The sequence below is a fragment of the Giraffa tippelskirchi genome, chromosome 3, assembly GCF_054371585.1.
Source record: "Giraffa tippelskirchi isolate mGirTip1 chromosome 3, T2T-mGirTip1v1.2.pri, whole genome shotgun sequence".
NCBI classification, from domain to species: domain Eukaryota; kingdom Metazoa; phylum Chordata; class Mammalia; order Artiodactyla; family Giraffidae; genus Giraffa; species Giraffa tippelskirchi.
The window spans coordinates 162,207,034-162,226,614 of NC_137277.1; the positions used below are offsets into that span (position 1 = coordinate 162,207,034).

A 19,581-nucleotide genomic window follows, 5' to 3' on the forward strand; every position below is an offset into this window, starting at 1 on the left:
GGAAGCGCTTCATCCTGGTCATCTGGATGCTTCCAGCCTTGACTCACCCTCGTCTGTATGTGTTATTCCCCACACTGACCCCCACTCCCAAGCCCTCCTCCTCCTCCTCCCCCGCCCCACAACTTCAAATGGAAATGAAAGCGAGGCAACCCAGAGCGCTGTCACTGAAAAACCAAGGTCTGGTCGGCATCAGCGTGCAGCCTCCAGCTTACATTCTTGGTTTCTTTCTCCTCGGGCCTGGGTCAGCCTCTGAGAAGCGCCACCCTCCCCCCCCATTTGTTTTACTTAATAGTGGTTCTTTCTGGGAAACCTTGGAAAGGGGTTTTGTGTAGCGCCTGGATGATTTATGGAGTTGCCGGAAGGGCTAATGGGAGGGAGGCGCTGAAAGGGAGGGGTGGGCAGCCTTTTCCACCGCGGGTTATTTCAGGAATGGAGGCGGGGGCGGGGGATGACCCTCTGGGCTGCCATCACCCTACCATCAGCATTATCTGTGTAGGTGGGAGTGGGCAGGAGACTGACTCTGTCTGACGGTGCCAGTGGCCACAGAGGGGGCGGCATCCCTCTTCCCTTTTGAGGACTGGTGTTCTCAAAGGGGGCATTGGTTTGGGAGGTAGAGGGCGCGGGTTCCTACCTCTGCTGCCATGGCTCACAACCCCTCTTACTTAGGAACTTTGTAGGCATTAGGAAGCTTTTAAGTCCCGAAAAAAGAAGATATCAAAGGAAATGGCAAGATCAAGGCTAATATGTTTAATTAGAACATCTTCATATGTCACCTTCAATAACTATAGACTTCAGCATTTAGAATTTTCCTAGGAAAGCAGCTTTTAGTTGAGGTTTTCACATTTCGCAGGAATCCCAGGGAACACAATTATTCAAATACTCAGGAATCATAAGCAACCATAAATTTTATGTTACTAACAGTCCAACCACTTCAAAAGCAAAATTAGAATTATGCTTTAGCGATTATACGAACAAAATTTATTCAATGTGAGTGCATTTCGATATGCTTGACGGGAGATAGAGCCTCCAGAAGAACATGGGCCCAGGGCTTAGGGAGGTCTTAGTTCTGCCGTCCTGCAGACGAGCCTTGACAAGCCTCGAGCCCTCCTTCCTTCCCCAGGGCTTTCTTTTTGTTTGGTGAGGGCACTGAATTAGAAGCCCTCTCTGTTTCTTCTCCATCTAAAACTCTGTGAATTGTCTTGCTGCTTTTCTTTCTTCTCTCACCACTTTATTTTTCACCCCATAAGACTTAAAGGGTAATCAACAATTAATCCATCAAATACTAGGAAGCAGAATGAGGTGCCATTAGCAGGTAGTTGGCAGAGCGCAGCTTCCCAGGTGGCGCTAGTGGTAAAGAACCCACCCACCAATGTAGGAGAAGAGACTAGGGTTCGATCCCTGGGTCAAGAAGATCCCTTGGAGGAAGAAATGGCAACCCACTCCAATATTATGCCTGGAGAATCCCATGGACAGAGGAGCCTGGCAGGCTATGGTCCATCGGGTTGCAGAGTCAGACACGACTGAAGTGACTTAGCACACATGTGTGCATGACACAGCACAGCAGACCTCTGTGCCCATCATTTGCACAGCACCTTCATGACTCCTGCTATATCCATATATCACCTCATTAGTATTTAAGTTAATAATTTTCTGTAAACCATCTCCTTTTGTTTCATTTTTCTATTTATATTTTGAATGAGTACCACCTTTATATGACTCAAAAATGTAAAAGGCGGGGTGGGGGGGGTGCGCAGGGGGTAATTTACGCAATATAAAAAGACAGAATTCTGTCTCCTGCCCTGCCCCCATCACCTGGTTTCCACTCCCTTCTCATTGCAAGATGAGCCCAGGTAGCTCACCTGTCTGAGTTTTACGAGGGCTTCTCTGTCTTTGTAAGGTTCTGATACAGGCCCTCGGGTTGAGCCCTGTGGTTCAGGGCCATAACTGAAGGATGAACCTTGTGCTGAAGCACAGCACCTGTGAAGCAAGTACAGAGAGAAGCAGTGAAGGTGGGTAGTACTTTTGAGATCACTTGCTTCAGCTTCCCCACTGCAGTTTCACAGAAGGGGAGACTGAGCCCCAGGGATGAAAAAAAAATCTCACCCAGGGGCTCATTAAAAGGCAGAGCTGGGCCTAGAAGAATTTTGATTGCTGTCTCAGTGCTCTTTTGCTGCTCTATAAGGGCTCAGTTAAGACTTTTTTCTCTAAGGAATTTGTCTTAACATTGCCATGCTGTACCCACTCAGGCACCCGACTGCACCCTGTGTGGATAGCTCCGTTTATCAAAGATGCACAGGTTTTAGAACCAGTGAGACCTTCATGGAAAGCCTAGGTTCACCTCTGAGCAGCCGTTTGACCTCAGTTTCCTCATCTCTAATATGGGTCTAAGGATGCCTGGCCCACAGGAGTGTTTTGTGGCTTAAGTGAAAGCATGGATGTGAAAGTACCCGGAGCATGCCAAATATAAAACTGGCCCTTAGCTTTTGTATGAGGCATATGAATTTGCTGGGATTGTCATGTAGCTTCTCCATCTGGTGTATCTTGTGTCCTGAAACCAACAGAAAGCTTCTCCATTACTTTTACTTCCTTCCTATCCCTACAGAGCTGGATGCAGCTGGTGCTCAAAAGTCCTGCTAAATGAAGGAGTGCTGCAGAGAGCAAAATCTGTTGTTTGGAACTCACCCCCAGGGTGCAATGGAAGGGCAGAGGGTGGTGTGGACTCTCCCAAAGTGGTTATGCAACGTGAAGGACAGGCCTGCTTCTTGCAGGTGCGTCAGGTAGGTGGGGGACAGAGCAGCCAAGCCAAGCTCTCATTTCACAAATGAGGACAGGGAGGGAACAGCCTGAGGCCCCCCCCGAGACAGGCTCTTCTGAGCCAGGCCTCCATCCAGCTCCAGGGTGGGAGCCGAAGAAACGTCGCGGGGCACGGGCCCTGTGCTTTCATCGGTTCTGGCTTGCCTGTCCCCGCTTGGGGCCTGGGCACGTTCATAGGTGAACAAGATGTGGCAAGAAACCATGAATCAAGGGGACGAAGGTATTAAAGAAGTCGGGCTGACTTCTGGGTCTAAATCCCTTTCTTTCTCCTTCCAGGCTTGCTCCAGCCTGTCTCTGCCTGGCAGGGTCCCGAGGCTGCCCCCTGCTCTGCCTTTCGAATTGTACCAGGAGCTGGGTGATGGCCGTGAGAAGCCAGGGCTGGCTTGGCATGCACAGGGAAAGGCAGGATCTAGGACCAATATTGATAGCTACAGAGTCGGTGTTCTTTCTGTAGTGACATGTCTATGGAAAGGGACACTTTCTTTGCAGGAAGTTTATCTTAAAGAGGTAGCATGGCATTGAGCAGGGGTCAACAAACTCTTCCTGTAAAGAGCCAAGTAGTAAATATTTTAGGCTTTAAGGAACAACAGTCTCTCCTGAAAATATTCCAGTTCTTCTGTTTTAGAACAAAGGCAGACAGACGTGAATACCTACATACATGAAAAGATGTGGAGTATTCTAATAAAGTTGTATTTATGGACACAGAAATTGGAATAGCATATAATTTTCAGGTGTCACAAATATTAGTCTCCTTTTGATTTTTTCCCCCAACAGCTTAAAAATCTAAAATCCCTTCTTTCCGTGATGGCCATATAGAAACAGGCACAGGGGCAGACATGGGAGGGAGTTTTTCAGGCCCTGGGCTTAGAACGTGGACTTGGGAGTCAGGCTTGGGGTCAAACCCTGGCTCTAACCTTTGGCATCTGACCTGTGGCAGATGACATAATCTCTCAGAGCCTCAGTTTCCTTTTCCTCAAATAGGGATAACGATGTCTAGCTCAGTGAGCATGACATGAGTTTGAGGGGGTGAAGAACCTGATGTGGACTGTTTGAAGTCCTCTGTTGGTGGAGGTTACCATTATCGTGTTCATCACCCATAAGAAAACTAGTACCAAGAATTGTGAGTGTGAACTAAACTGTTGCCTGCCGTATCAGTAAACCAAGGATGATGCAGCTATCCAGCCACCGCGTTACAGCTGTCCTGACGGTGAGCCCCGAGGAAACTTGAGATGAGAAAGCACAGAATACTGGCCCCAGGTAGCTGAGGTGCAAGTCAAAGGAATGATTTCAGTGAGCCCAGACTTTGCATCTTCTCATTCTAAATGTCTGAAACTAGACATCTTATTCTTTGCATCTTGAGATGTCTAGTTTTCTTTGATTGAAGTGAAGTGAAGTCGCTCAGTCGTGTCCAACTCTTTGCGACCCCATGGACTGTAGCCCACCAGGTTCCTCCATCCATGGGATTCTCCAGGCAAGAATATTGGAGTGGGTTGCCATTTCCTTCTCCAGGGGATCTTCCCGATCCAGGGATTGAACCTGGGTCTCCCGCATTGGAGGCAGACGCTTTAACCTCTGAGCCACCAGGGAAGCTTTTTTTTGATTAGCAGTAAGTTTTTCATGTTCCAACTACCTGGTCATTTGTTGCAAAAATTTCTGTATATCCTGGCTCTGCTCTTGCCTCTTTGGAACAGTTTGCTCAGCATTATCTGAGATGCTGTGTTCTGGGCTTGAAGGCCTCAGAATGCCCGCTGAATAAAGCACAACTCAATTTTTAGGTTGTGCATATTTTTTCTGTCAGCACAAGCAATGCCCCACTCTCCATTTCTACCCAGAACCTCTTGAAGCCTATTTAGAAAGGCAGTCACCACAGGCTTTTTACAAAAGCTATAACCCTTGCTTCTGGTTACAATGAACTCATCGTATTTGTGTGTCCAGGTCACTCTAATTGAATGCATGCTCACTGAGCACCAATTTTGTGTGGGGCTTGGGGTGAGGCAGGCATGGAGAGATGAACTTGGCCTAGTTCCTGCCAATAAGATAGGACAGAGATAAGAAATAAACCCAAACAACCATAAATCAAATCAGCATGCAGAATAAGACCTCTAAGGGAGGCAGTCCTCTTTCCATTTACTGAATGTCAGGTCCTCTGCTACATTCTTTCTGTACATTTGTTAATCTCATGTATATAACACCCCAGTAGGAGATTGTTTCCCCACTTGATAAATGGAAAGTGGAGTCAGGAAGACTGTTAAGGGACTTGCCAAAGGTCACACCCTGATCAGAGGAGGATGGAGACTCACATTCAGGTCTGACTAACATGAGAGCCAGAACTTGACCCACTGGTCTAAAGTACCCCAAGCCCAGAAAGTTCACTCTTCACCGTGACGGTTGGGGAACAGCAAGTGGCCCATTTGGCCAAGGAGGGTGCATACAAGGGTCCTGTCCACTCTATGCATCCATGCATCAGCCTGAGGCTTCAGGCAGGAGGACACACGAAGCCTGTTGACTTCACTAGACTCATGTATTGTAGGAACTTCTTGCAACAAAGGAAAACCTTCTGTTGTAAAACACTCTGCCATGTATTCATGTATTCAACTCTTCTTCTTCAAAAAAAAAACTTGCATTTTTTTGGTCTGTAACTGCTCTTCTGACTTTCAGATAGGACTCTCTCCTGGCCTGAAGCAGAGGCCACATGGTAGCAAAAACAGTGCCGGGCAGGGATGCGGTTTCTGTCTCAGCAGGTACTGCGGGCCCTGGTTCCATCACTTCCTGCCTCTTGCCTCAGTTCCCGCAAATGTACAATTAGGGATTAGGCAACCTCTGAGTCCTTTCCAGTTCTAACTTTCCAAATTATAGCTTATACTGTGCCTCTTTCAGTAAGGGAGACAGCTTTCACCTCTAGCTCTGAGTGGCTAGGTCACTGCACAGCAATATTAGATTATAACTGAGGTTACTGAGCACTGTGGGGCTGGGATGAGAACTTCCAGCCCTCAAGTCATCAATCTTCTGCTTAGATAACCTGCACCTTCCTGAAGCTTGTTGGGATCCACGTCCTTGGTCCGTCCACACACCAATAGACCAGCTTTTTAATTCACTCCTTTATGTATTCACACCTAGCCTCTGGAGTCAGGCTGCCTGAGTTGGAATCCCAGATCTACTAGCCCTGTGACCACAGGCAAATTACACAACCTCTCTGTGCCTTAGCCTCCTCCTCTATAAAGTGGAGATAAAAATGTAATTTGCCTTATAGGGTTGTGAAAGGTTAAATCAGTCTTGTAAATGAAGACCATTCCTGGGACTTCTCTGGTAGTCCAGGGGTTAAGAATCCACTTGCTGATGCGGGGGACACAGGTTCGATCCCAGGTCTGGCAAGATCCCACATGCTGAGGGGCAGCTAAGCCCGGGTTCCCCAATCACTGAGCCCATATGCCTAGCCCATGATTCGCAGCAAGAGAAGCCACCGCAGTGAGGAGCCCTCATGCTGCAACTAGAGAAAGCCTTAGGAAGTAACTAAGGTTTGCAGAGTTCGCATAACTTGTTCGAGATAGGCCACTGCCCCCACGGGCTGCAGAGGACATGTCAGCAGGGCCAAGAAGAGAGCCGGCTGGGAAGAGCGGGCAGGTCACCTCCTGCCCCGGTCACTTAACATTCATTTCACGTTGCCACCCTGCTGCATGCCTGGTTCTTGCTCAGACCCGGACTCCTGCTGGTGTCTTGTCTTGAACCGCATAACCTGTCAACACATGAGAATCGTCAGCAGCAACTGGGGAGAAATACGATTTAGGAGCCGGGGAGAGGAGCGCGGAGAGACCGGAAAGCTGCCGCTTCATGGCTGATTTTAGAGCCGCCTCTGGGCCAGACCAAATGGGAAACATCCTGCTTCGAAACAGTCAGGATGTTAATACTTAGATGAGTGAAGACACACATGTCTCAACTAATATCTCAGGCGTATCGGGCCGATTATGCTGCACCAGAGTGCAATTTCCTCCCGGGTTTTATTTCTTTGGCCCGACATTGTGCAGATGGCGAGCTCAGCTCGCTGGAAGTTAAGTGTGGAAATGATCAAATAGAAATATGAGACGTTTGACTATTACTGAAGCTGCAACTTGACACTCCAAGTCTGATTGGAAATCCAGCAGGCCTCTTTCACGACCCTTTATTTCTGCTCGCCCTTAGCTCAGCTCTCTGCAAACCTCACAACCGTCAGCTCTGGCTCTGCTAGCACCGCTTTTCACCAGAGACATTCGACCAAGTGGTCCTCCCCGTTAAAGTCCCCAGACACAGGGACTTCCCTGACTGTCCAGTGGTTAGGACTCTGCTCTTCCACTGCGGGGGACATGGGTTTGATCCCTGGTCTGGGGACTAAGATCCCACCTACCATGTGGTGCAGCAAAAAAAAAAAAAAATCTCAGGACACACACACACAAGGTACTGCTCAGTTGTTTATTTACTTATTTAGTTGGCTATGTCAGGTCTCAGCTGCTGCATGTGGGATCCAGTTCCCTGACCCAGGATTGAACCCAGGTCCCCTGCACTGAGAGTGCAGAGTCTTAGCCACTGGACGACCAGGGAAATCCCATCCTCTTCTAGTTTTTTTTTTTTTTTAATGTGGTTTTATTTATTTATTTATGGCTGTGTTGGGTCTTCGTTGCTGTGCGGCACGCTTTTTCTCTAGTTGTGGTGAGCAGGGGCTCTGCTTTATCACGCGAGGGCTTCTCATTGCGGTGGTTTCTCTTGTTGTGGAGCACGGGCTCTAGGGTGCTCAGGCTTCAACAGTTGAGGCGCCTGGGCTCTGGAGCACAGGCTCAGTAGTTGCAGTGCTCAGGCTTAGCTGCCCTGCAGCATGTGGGATCTTCCCAGATCAGGGATCGAACCCGTGTCTCCTGCATTGGCAGGCAGATTCTTTACCAGTGAGCCACCAGGAAAGCCCCCACTTCTCTTTTTAAATGCTTTGTTGAGGACTTCCTGAAGCTGAACCTTCTGGAGTTTCTCTCTCACACTTTCTATAAGAAAAAGCATCTTCCTCCGCCCTTTAAACTCCATATCCTTATTCCTCCAGACCCCAGCTCACAGAGCACCTCCTCTAGGACGTCCTCCTTATTTCTTTGGCTAGCCTTCTCTTTGTCTAAGTAGTCTGTACCTACTTTAAAGTCTACTCTCAACCCAGAAATCCAGCTTTCTTAAAGTTTTGGACTCCTTTCCCTCACTCCTCCACCTCCATGTCCCACTGTCCTACAAGCTAGAGCCTTCTGTACTGCTGGTAATTTCCAGATCAACTGCAGATTCCAGAGCAACTTGAGTATCCACAGCACCTGTATCAGGGGCTGATTGAACTCCTGAAACCCTCTTCCACCCTCCCCTTCTCGACTAGACCAATTTTAGTTTAACCAAACTTGAAGACTATATTTTTACCTCTTCCCTTTAATGCTTAACTTGCTTCGAAGAATTCAAGAACCCAGACACAGTGACTGCTGACCTAGTTACTGACCAATCCTAGTCACGTTTCTCATGGGGGTCCATCCTCTAGGCTCTTCTGGTCTATTGCAGGTGAGAACATGAATTCCTTCATGGTACCGGTTTTGCTTTTCGAGCAAATGGAAACATTGGTCTGCTCCCCTGACCCTCTCATGGAGGTCTGGTGTATAAAGGGAAGATTATGATGGCTTTGCTTTGTTGTAGAGCTGGTATTTTAGTCTCTTTAAAACTCAGTTCTCACCCCACTGATTTCAAGCTCTGATATTGTCAAGGAAGACACCCATCAATGCACTGTTGCTGCGCCACCGCAGACCTCCCAACTGAGGATGCTAAGAAGTCTTCAGGCTCCTTTCAGCCAAGGACAAGGCAAAGGCTTGTGGGGGTCAGCTCCCCTGAGTGGGACCCACGTGCTCCGCAGACTTGAGCCACCTGGTTTCTCTAAGGCACCCCTGGGCTCCTGCTCCCTGTACTAGTCTGCTTGGGCTGCCACGACAAACACTGCAGCCTGGGAGGCTTAAACAACGGAAATTTATTTTCTTGCAATGCTGGAGGCTGGAAGTCCAAGAACAACGTGTTGACAGGTTTGGTTTTTTTCTGAGGCCTCTCTCTCGGGCTTATAGATGGCCATCTGCTCCCCTGTATCTTCAGATGGTTTTCCCTTTTGTGCCTGCCTGTGTCCTCATCTCCCCTTCTCATCAGGCATCAGTCATATTGAATGAGTCCATTTAATGATCCCATTTGAACTTAATTACTTCTTTAAAGACTGCTTCTCCAAATACAGTTACATTCTGAACTACTAGGGGCCAGGACTTCAACATATGAATTTAGAGGGTAAGACATAAGTCAGCCTCCAACACTTTCCACTTTTTAAGTGCACACTGCCTGGCTTTAGGGCATCCTGGACCTTCACTGAGGCTTCTGAGGAGATATGTCCTCTTTTGTAAAATGAGGTTAGTAAGGATACTGATATCTTGAACTTGCTGTGAAGATTGAGTGCCATGAAGCATCATAGTAGATGCTTAGTAAACGCTGGGCTTCCCTGGTGGCTGAGACAGTAAAAGAATCCACCTGCAATGCAGGAGACCCCAGTTTGATCCCTGGGTCGGGAAGATCCCTTGGAGAAGTGAATGGCAACCCACAATACTCCAGTATTCTTGCCTGGAGAACTCCATGGACAGAGAAGCCTGGTGGGCTATAGTCCATGCGATCGCAGAGTAGAACGCGACTGAGCGACTTAGCACACACAGAGTAAATGTTAGAGCCACTTAAATAAATAAAGATGATGATGATGCTGACAGTACCACTGTTATTAGCGGATGTCTTGGTCATAACTTTCCTTTTTTAAAGCAGCTAGTGGTCATTTCACGTGCGTTGTTTTCATTTTGCTCATTTCTTTCCAAAAGAGGCTTCCCCGTGGCTGCCCGGCACACTGGCTGCCCAAAATTCAGATCAAAGCTACTCTCCACACCTGTGGTGAGGACTTGGAAGCACTCTGGCAGGAGGAGGCACTGGGCCTGCCCCATCTCTCCCATCCCCTGCTGGAGCTTTCTTCATCACAGCTCACTCGGGCATCTGCTTTTGACCTCGGTGCCTTCCCTGCGTGGCGGTGCCTGCTGTCTGGAGGACTGCCAGCTCTTCCTGTCTGCCAAGCTGCCTCTCTTCCATCACACAAATGACCTGGGAAACCCCACCTCCCCTCCAGCAGGAGCTCAGTCTCCCTAGACTGATCACAGGAAAGGTGCTGCTCTGAGGCACAGCTCCCTACACGGGGACCATGCTTGGCTCGCACTCAAAGGCCCTTCTGATACAGGCTTTCTGCTAAAGACTGTCCTTCTGTTTCTGTGCGTCCAAGTGTCCATCTCTGTCAACATTTAAAAAAAATCTTAAATAGTAAGGCTACTTTTGTTCTCTGTCCTGCACATTGCCTGTACATAAACATGCCTGCTGGAGACACCCGGTCTTTACAAAGCAGTTATGCTTGAGCACTTTCTCTCTCTCCTCCACCCTGTCTCAGGCTCCAGCATGTTTCCCCTCTGCCTGAAAGTACATCTTCTGCCTTGTCTCCTGGAGAATGCCTGTCTTAAGTCAGGCCTGCGTCAGATGCCTTGCTAACCTCCCTGGCTGAGACAATGCCCGCTTCTTTGGTGGCTCTGCTGTGCCTTTGGTAGCATCTTCCCTCTACTCACCACTCTGCACTCTGTTTGAATATCTTTCCTGGCTGAACTAGTTGCTCCTCGAGGGCAGGGGTGATGATTCATTTAACTCTGCATCACTGGTGCCCAGCACAGGATCTGGCTGCAGATGAATGAAGTCAGTGAGGAGGGCTCTGGGCCTCGGCCACACTGGGCAGTGCCTTTCATGGCATTTTCCGTTTGGCCTCACCTCTTCCTTTGTCCTGTTTTTAGCCTAATTCCTTTCAAGGCTCTGGCATGGGACTCTGAGCTCATTTTCATGATTGCTTTAAATATTTGGGGCTGTTGGCATGCCAACACGGGGACCCACGCTAAGGAGGGAGAGGAATTCTCTAGCTCTCTGGGTTCTGCCCAAACACAAGGAATGTGCCAGAGGCAGGGGAGGTTCTGAGAAAATGCCAGATTGGGTCGAACTAAATCGCTTTCCTACCTGGCTTAGGGAGCCAGGAATTTTGGCAGGAGACAAGAAAGTGAAAGGACACAGTGGCCTGGGGTGGGGGTGGCGGATGAGGATAGCGTCTCCTCCAAGAAAGCCAAGCGGAGCCCTGGATGAAGGTCAAAGGGTGACAGCAGCACTGATCTGGAGATGCAGTGTCTGTGTCCGAAAGCGGTGAGGAGCCCCAGGAACCAATGCCTGGACACCATCCTGGGAGCCAGTTCTGAAAGGCAGATGGACAGAAGGAGACTTTAAAAGTCTTGTCATGGAAAAACTCAGAAGTCACAGAAATAAGCTCTCAGGCAGAGCCTGAGAGTTGCTCCAATCAACTCCCAACACTTCAGGGATCAAGAAACAGAAGCTGAGAGAGAAATGGGGTGACCTAGGCCACACCGTTCATGGTGGTAGCACCAGGACTGGAACCTATATCTTCTCCTCTTCCCAAGGTTCCTACCTTCTCAAGGACCGGAGAGAAGCTAGGAGTCATTTTCCCCAACAATTGTTATAAATAGACTAGAAAGCCTAGCTGCTGCTTGTTGAGTTCTTGCTACATGCCAGGCACAAACCAGTGCTAAGTGGTTTACATATTTCATCTTATCTAAGAGCAGCCTTATGAAGCAGACATTCATTTTAAAGATGGAGAAACTGAAGTTCAGAGGCTAAATGATTTGCTTAGTTCAACCAGTTACTGAGCGTCGATATCTAGATTCTAACTGAGAAACTGCCTGATTCTGGAACCCATGCTTTTTTAAAGAAAAATAAAATTCATTTGGCTACACTGGGTCCAGTTCAGCACACAGAATCCTTCATCTTCAATGCAGCATGTGGGATCTTTCAGTTGCAGCATGCAAACTCGTAGTTGCAGCATGTGGGGTCTAGTTCTCTGACCAGGGATCAAACCCAGGCCCCCTGTACTGGAAGCGATGAGTCTTAGCCAGTGGACCACCAATGAAGTCCCTGGAGCCCATCCTTTTAACAGCTACTTTCTAAAACCTTCCTCTCTGGCCTTCTGAGGTCTCAGGAGACTGGTTCAAGAGGAAAACAGCCTAGAGCTTCTAGATGGAAAGGCAACAGCCCAGCCCTTCTGGCAGTGAGATTTGCGGCACATAGACCTGGATATCTGAAAGAGGCAGGAGTTGTCTTCCCTCAAGACTTTCCAGTCCAGGGACTTCCCTGCGGGTCCAGTGGTTAAGACTGCACGTTTCCACTGAAAAGGACATGATTTCAATCTTTGGTCAGGGAACTAAGATCCTACATACTGAGTGGCATGGCCAAAAAATAAAGACTCTTCAGTCCAAAGAAGACCTGTGGTTATGGTGGTGGAGATGGACAAATGACCTGTTTTCGGGCTGCTGATACAACAGTGGGGTCCAACCGAGGCAGCTCCTAGAGAGCAGCCAAGAGGAAACGGGAGACAGATTCCTGACTCACTCCCTGAGCTGGCTGCAGGCTGTAGAGATCTGTTACCTAAGGGAGTGGATTCACGAAGAAGGAAAACCGCCCCTTAAAATTCACACTTTATTTACATTTATAGAACAGCTTTAAGCTCACAAAGTGCTGTCTTCATATTCTTCTTGGATTCTTAGAACAAGAAGGCAGGGTTACGCTTTACCATTGAGCACACTGCCCCAGAGAAGTGAAGTGACATGTTCAAAGTCAACCAGCTAGCTAGCAATAGTGCCAGGGCCAGAAGTCGGGTCTCCTGAAACTTACCCGGAAGTCCGTCATCTTGACACCACTGCGCGTGGATAAAAAGGAGCCAGTAGAGATGCTGCCAGAAGCGGCATTGTAGTCTCTGGATGATGACCCCGCCCCCAAGGGCTAGGCTTGCCTTGATTGGGCAACAAAAAGCCTTCTTTCTTTTGCCATTGGTTGGTTCAAGAAAGGCCACGTGACACAATTCCAGCTAATGAGGCAGAAACTGGGGCAGAGGCGGGGGCAGGGGGCGCTGCTGGGCAGCCCACGGGAAAGCATCTATTTCTCCTAATGAGCCAGGAAAAGGGGAAATCTCGCTAGTTCTCTGGTTGTCACTGTGCCTGGAACGTGGTGAGTGGGCTGCTACGACTAATTGGCTCTTCGAAGAAACCAGTGCATGGAAGAGGATGCACAGAGAGAGGAGTGAGTCTGGGTCCCTGAGGACATCATTCAGTCAACAGAGGCCCACCCTCCTGAGACTATTCATCCTAAACTTCACACATGGCTGTAGTCCAGGGGATAAAGGATCAGAAAATCTTGTGTCTCCTTCTTAAGAGTTAGGATAATCTCCCCCAGATGATCTCCAGCAGACACCCTCATGACTTTTTTGGCCAGCACTTTTTGGGATTCCATGGCTACCCCAAAGCAGGCAAGGACAAGTGGCCTGGGAATGCCATGATGCCCAGTCATCTTAGTTGGGCTGAAAACAGCAAGTACACTATATCTACAACTTTTATTATGTGCCAGGTACTGTGCTAAGTGCTATACCTGTATTATAATGCTCTAAGAGGGGATTCCTTGGTGGTCCAATGGTTAGGACTCAGTGCTTTCGTCGCCTAGTTTGATCCCTGGTTGAGGAACTAAGATCCTGTAAGCTGAGCCACATGGTCAAAAAATAAAAAAAAAATAATGCCCTAGAAGTACTATTAGTATCTTCATTTTATACCTGAGGACATTGAAACACAGAGTTAAAATAATTCACCCAGGGGCCACGCAGCTAGGAAGTGGCAGAACTAAGCTTTGAACTCAGGCCCCAAGGCCTGTGTCCTTAATCACTACTTACTCCCGTTAAGAAATGAGGTCAGAGAGGTGGGGGGTTTGGGGGAGAATGGATACATGTATATGTATGGCTGAGTCCCTTCACTGTTCACCTGAACCTATCACAACATTGTTAATTGGCTATACCCCAATACAAAATGTTTTTGGTGTTAAAAAAAAAAAGAAATGAGGTCTGCCTCCCTAGAGCACATGGCTGAGTGAAGGAGAGGTGGGGACTTGAATAATACTGAAGTTCAGTTAGGACACAGGAAGGAAGAAATAGATGTTGGTTAGCAACAGTGTTTGCTACCGTCGGCCCTGTTGGCGGCTCTGCCCATAGATTTCCTTTGAGGAGAGCTAGCAAATATCCTTGAGTGTTTCTCAAACTATTGCCTGTAGCTCAACTGTCCCAAGTAAAACAACTTATTATTGTGGGCTGGAAAAGCCCTCAGGGAAGAGAATGATCTGAAGGATGGATAAGATTTAGAGCAAATGGATATTCCAGGCAAAGAAAATTACACAAGAAAATGTCCAGAAGACAGGGCTGGAAATATAGACTAGGTCTTTGAAGTCCTTGGACACCGAGTGGAGGCCTGTGGGCTTCACTCAGGCAGTGAGGACTGCAGAGGATCCTTGAGTAGGGGTGTGGCTGGGCATCTAGAGATACATCCTGAAGTTGATCAGAGGAGGCGTGTGCGGGAGAAGAGAGCTGATTGGCAAGAGGATCTGCCTTATGATAAAAGTTTGAGTAAGGGTGATAGTGTTGGAAATGCAATGGGAAAAATACTGCAGGAGATACGGAGAAAAAATGATGTGTGGGTCTGATGACTGCTTAGATATCGGAGGATGAGCAACTCAGGGTGTCTTTGAATTTTCAAGCTTTGGTGACAGGAAGATGGAAACCAGGAGCCTTGGGGAGGTGGAGGAGAGAGTGTAGGATGTGGTGGGTTTAGTGTCAGACTTGGAGATTTGAGATGGTGGGACACCCCGTGTGGAGACATGATTGGCATGTTAGTGATGAGTGAGAACCACAGGTGTCAGAAAGCTGAGGGGGTGGAGCAGATGAGACCTCTGAAAACAAGGATATGGTGAAAGGAAGGGTGGCTACTGAGGTCTGCACCTGGGGAAACGTTTAGCATTACTTGATCCCATGAGAGGGGATGCAACAAAAGACATTGAGGAAAGGCCTAAACATTATAAAATTGCTGATGCAGAAATTCCTTGTTAAAGAATATAACCCAAAAGACGTAATGCAGAAGTTTATTGAGTACTTTCTCAACCAACAACACAGTGTCAAGGATAGCATTTTTTTTTTCAAAAAAAATTTTTTTTTTGTTTTGTGTTGGAGGTAACAATCAACTTCAGGTATACAGTGAAGTGATTCTGCTATACTTATACATATGTCTATTCTTTTTCAAATTCTTTTCCCGTTTAGGTTATTATAGAATAGTGAGCAGAGTTCATTGTGCTAAGGATAACATTTTTTAGTACCTTACACTTTAAAAAATTTTTAATTTTATATTGGAGTATAGCCCACTTCCCAAGTGGTGCTGGTGGTAGAGAAACTGCCTGCCAATGCAGGAGATGTGAGAGACTCCAGTTTGATCCCTGGGTCAGGAAGATCCCCTGGAGGAGGGCATGGGACCCCACTCCAGTATTTTTCCTGGAGAATCCCGTGGACTGAGGAGCCTGGCAGGCTACAATCCATAGGGTTGCAAACAGTTGGGTAAGACTGAAGCGACTTAGCATGCACATAGCCGATTAAAGAGATGGGAATACCAGACCACCTGACCTGCCTCTTGAGAAACCTGTATGCAGGTCAGGAAGCAACAGTTAGAACTGAACATGGAACAACAGACTGGCTCCAAACAGGGAAAGGAGTACGTCAAGGCTGTATATTGTCACCCTGTTTATTTAACTTATATGCAGAGTACATCATGAGAAACGCTGGGCTGGAAGAAGCACAAGATGGAATCAAGATTGCCAGGAGAAATATCAGTAACCTCAGATATGCCAATGACATCACCTTTATGGCAGAAAGCGAAGAAGAACTAAAGAGATTCTTGATGAAAGTGAAAGAGGAGAGTGAAAAAGTTGGCTTAAAGCTCAACATTCAGAAAACTAAGCTCATGGCATCTGGTCCCATCACTTCATGGCAAATAGATGGGGAAACAGTGGAAATAGTGAAAGACTTTATTTTGGGGGGCTCCAAAATCACTACAGATGGTGATTGCAGCCGTGAAATTAAAAGACGCTTACTCCTTGGAAGGAAAGTTATGACCAACCTAGACAGCATGTTAAAAAGCAGAGACATTTTTTTGCCAACAAAGGTCTGTCTAGTCAAAGCTATGGCTTTTCCAGTAGTCATGTATGGATGTGAAGGTTGGACCATAAAGAAAGCTGAGCACTGAAGAATTGATGCTTTTGAACTGTGGTGTTGGAGAAGACTCTTGAGAATCCCTTGGACAGCAAGGAGATCCAACCAGTCCATCCTAAAGGAAATCAGTCCTGGATATTCATTGGAAGGACTGATGCTGAAGCTGAAACTCCAATACTTTGGCCTCAGTGAAGAACTGATTCATTTGAAAAGACCCTGATGCTGGGAAAGATTGAAGGCAGGAGCAGAAGGGGACGACAGAGGATGAGATGGTTCGATGTCGTCACCGACTCACATGAGTTTGAGTAAACTCCAGGAGTTGGTGATGGACAGTGAAGCCTGGTGTGCTGCAGTCCATGGGGTTGCAAAGAGTTGGACACAACTGAGCGACTGAACTGGCTGAGCTGTTAAACAATGTTGTGATAGTTTCAGGTGGACAGCAAAGGGACTCAGCCATACATATACATGTATCCGTTCTCTCCCAAGCTCCCCTCCCATCCAGCCTGCCACATAACAAGGAGCAGAGTTCTTTGATTAGCACTTTATATTCATGAATTTAATTATTTCTCAGGACAATCTTATAAGGCTGGTACTATTTGTCCTTTTTACAAGTAAGTTTTCACTTTACAAATAAAGAAGATGAAGCCCAGAGAGATTCTGTCATGTGAGCAAAGGATTGATATTCAAGGACAACAGCTGTGAGGCCCTTCTTAACCACTGGGCCATTCTGCCTCTTGAAATGACCAGAAATGAACACAAGGCTGCGCCCTGGGGGTGTTCATTTTAGCATTATAAGAACAGGAAACAATCTAAATGCTTAACAGCTGGAGGCTGGCTAAATCAAGTCTGACTTCCAAATGAGAGCATGCAATATAGATGTTAAAAATTGCTCTGTAGAAGAACACTCAATGACATGGGAAAATGTTGATGATACGTTTTTAAGTGAGAAAAGCTGTTTTCAAAACAGTATGATCCCAAATATGAAAAAGGAAAGATATGTGTTATTATTCACATGTGTGTACTTTGGCAGACAGATACGGCTTCTGTACTGGATTGCCTATGGCCGGTGCCCCCACGCGGTACCCTCTTTCCCTCCCCACCCCTCCCAGTGTCCCCACACCCCGGGCCATCTGGGACCGGTCGATTCTGAGCCACTGGATTGAAGTAGTGCATATTTGAACAAAGATAAGCAGAATGTGTGTGGAGCTCTGTGCCCAAAGTGTCATTGTTTCCCATCAGGTCATTCCAGGAACCTTATCTCTCGATAAGGGAGCTAACTAATGGAAAGAGCTTTGGAAAGACTGTGTAGTGCTCGTAGAAAGAATATTTCAGAGGTACAATGCCACTTAAGAATAGGTGATGAGTCTTTTCCGTGTAGGATTCTGGAAAATGCCTGAAAGGAGGATATCTTGCTCTCTGGACCATGGAAGTAGGTCAGCCCCCTACCCCTGGGGTCCTGGGGTCACTAGCTATACACTGCAAACAGCCCAGCTGCAAGACGATTCCGAAGCCCCCTCAAAATCCTCTGGGCCCTCTGTCCTGTTCTTCGCCCCAGCTCTATACCCATGTTCAGGCAAAGCCCCAGAACTGACTGCTTAGAAAAATATTTAATTGAGATTCCTCCTACAGTTTTTATTTCTGTCTCAATAAGGCCTTGGCATGCCATGGGTAGCTAAATATATTGGCTGTTTCCTTTCCGATGCCAACCTAGTTTTTTAAATGTTCCCAAGTACATCTGCCCAGTTATTCCCTTAAAGAGAATTTACAGCATTTGCCCTCTGTAACCTGGAAGAAGAAGAAGAAGGAAAAAAAAAAAAGACGAAACTGTGGAGGTTAGCTAGCTTAGGGAAGAGAAATGGAGAGATTGTGTGTGCAGAAGTATATTCCTTCCTTCCTTCCTTCCAACAACCACATCTACCGAGCTTCTCCTGAGTTATTGGCACTGTCCCTAATGTGTATACTATACAGATTTTTGGAATTAGACCCTCTCCCTGCCCTCAAGATGTACATAGCCTAGATCTACCCACAGTACAGCGCGTTCATGATGGAGGATGCACAAAACAGAACTGAAGGAGTGTCTGCAGTGCCCAAGAGGGAGCTTAGGGGACGTTTTCCTAAATGGCATCTCTACCTGTCCTAGAAGTACTTAGGAATTGAGGAGACAGAACTGAAGAAACAGCAAGAATATAAGGCTAAATGGGCTTTATGTGCAGGTTACATTAGTTTGGGGTCAGCAGCATGGACACATACCCCAGCAGAATTCTTCTGCTGGATTTGGTATCTGATTCTAAAGAAATCTGGAGTACAGTTCATTTACACCTCAAGGCTTTGGTTTCTTTACCTATAGAATATATTAGTGCAGACAGAGTTGTTTAAACATTTTTAGAGTTTCGGAACCTCCTTAGTAAACAAAAGCATATATATGGAATCCCAGTGTGTAAGACCAAGAACATCGGAGCTACTGTGGTTGAGGTAGGGGTAGGAGACCCCAAACTAGTCCTGGCCTACCCCTACACCCCCCCCGCCCCCCGCCCACTGGGGCACCTCACTAGAACTCTGGGGCTCCCTCAGCTGCAGTTGAAACCCTCAGGTTGAGATGGTGTTTCAGGCTTTCCTTGTGTTCTTGCTTTGCCTCCATTTGGGCATGAGGCTGGGTCGCTGCTGCCAGAAGGAGTCTGTACCTGCCACCTGGGAGCTCTGATGGAGGCTGGTAGGAGATGGTCTTGGAGTACTTGGGTTCACCAAGTCCTGGGAGTGGTCAAATCATGATTGCTTTGGTGAGAAGGAAGCAAGTTATCCTCTGAGAGCAGAGGAGGTGTTGGCAGCTGACAGGATAAGCCCGGTCTGGCAGCGTGTTACAGATGGTTCTGGCCCCATTTACCCACCTAGTGCTTCTGTAAGATGATCTACAGTTGAAGGGTCCTCATTTTCCCATGTCCTTGGCTGGATAACCTCATGAATCATTAGCATCTACTTTGCAGAAGTTATGAGAAACTTCGTTTGGAGACGTCAAGGTCCATAGCATCCGAAGTGGACTTTACTCTCTAATATCAAGTAATATAGGCAAGGAATAGTCTCTCCAAGTTATAGATGAGGGGTCTGAGGCCCAGCGTGCTTGTCTCTTCCATAAAAGAACATGGAAACTTGCTTTTGAGGCTATCATCTGTACCTCACACCCTCTCAGACTCCTGGAAGTTCTTTCTGTTCTCTAGCTTTGATTCATTTCTTTGTAATGGATGTAAATCATTTCCTCTGTGTTCACCTGTTTCCTTCTAGCTGTCCAGAAAAATCTGAAGTTGGATTTCCTATCCTTCTCGACATTTCATAGATGGCAGCAGAAGTACTAGGGGGTCTTCAATGAAAGACTCATTAGAGTTGTGGCAGATTTCCACCTCTGTTTGAAAAACACCACTTTAGTCATCTTGGCAGGAGGCTCAAGGGTGGACATGAGAATCTTAGGGTGAGGGTGATTTCAATCCTGGGGAGTCTGTAATTCCCCAAATCTTATTAACACAGGGGCTGAATACCAGACGTTCCTTTGGGTCTGCGTGCCG

General features: G+C 47.2%; 2 long non-coding RNA genes across 2 annotated transcripts in view; one reads left to right on the plus strand and one right to left on the minus strand.

Annotated features, from left to right (window-relative positions):
- On the plus strand, positions 1–13,837 carry LOC145541544 (uncharacterized). The gene is made up of 3 exons (XR_014079100.1): positions 1–2,009; positions 2,603–2,777; positions 3,091–13,837. It is a non-coding gene; the product is annotated as an uncharacterized LOC145541544 (long non-coding RNA).
- The window catches only part of LOC145541545 (uncharacterized), a 21,044-nt gene continuing 11,223 nt past the window's right edge, over positions 9,761–19,581 (minus strand). Inside the window, exon 2 of the long non-coding RNA XR_014079101.1 lies at positions 9,761–18,154. This is a non-coding gene — a long non-coding RNA (uncharacterized LOC145541545). The remainder of the gene's footprint in view (positions 18,155–19,581) is intronic.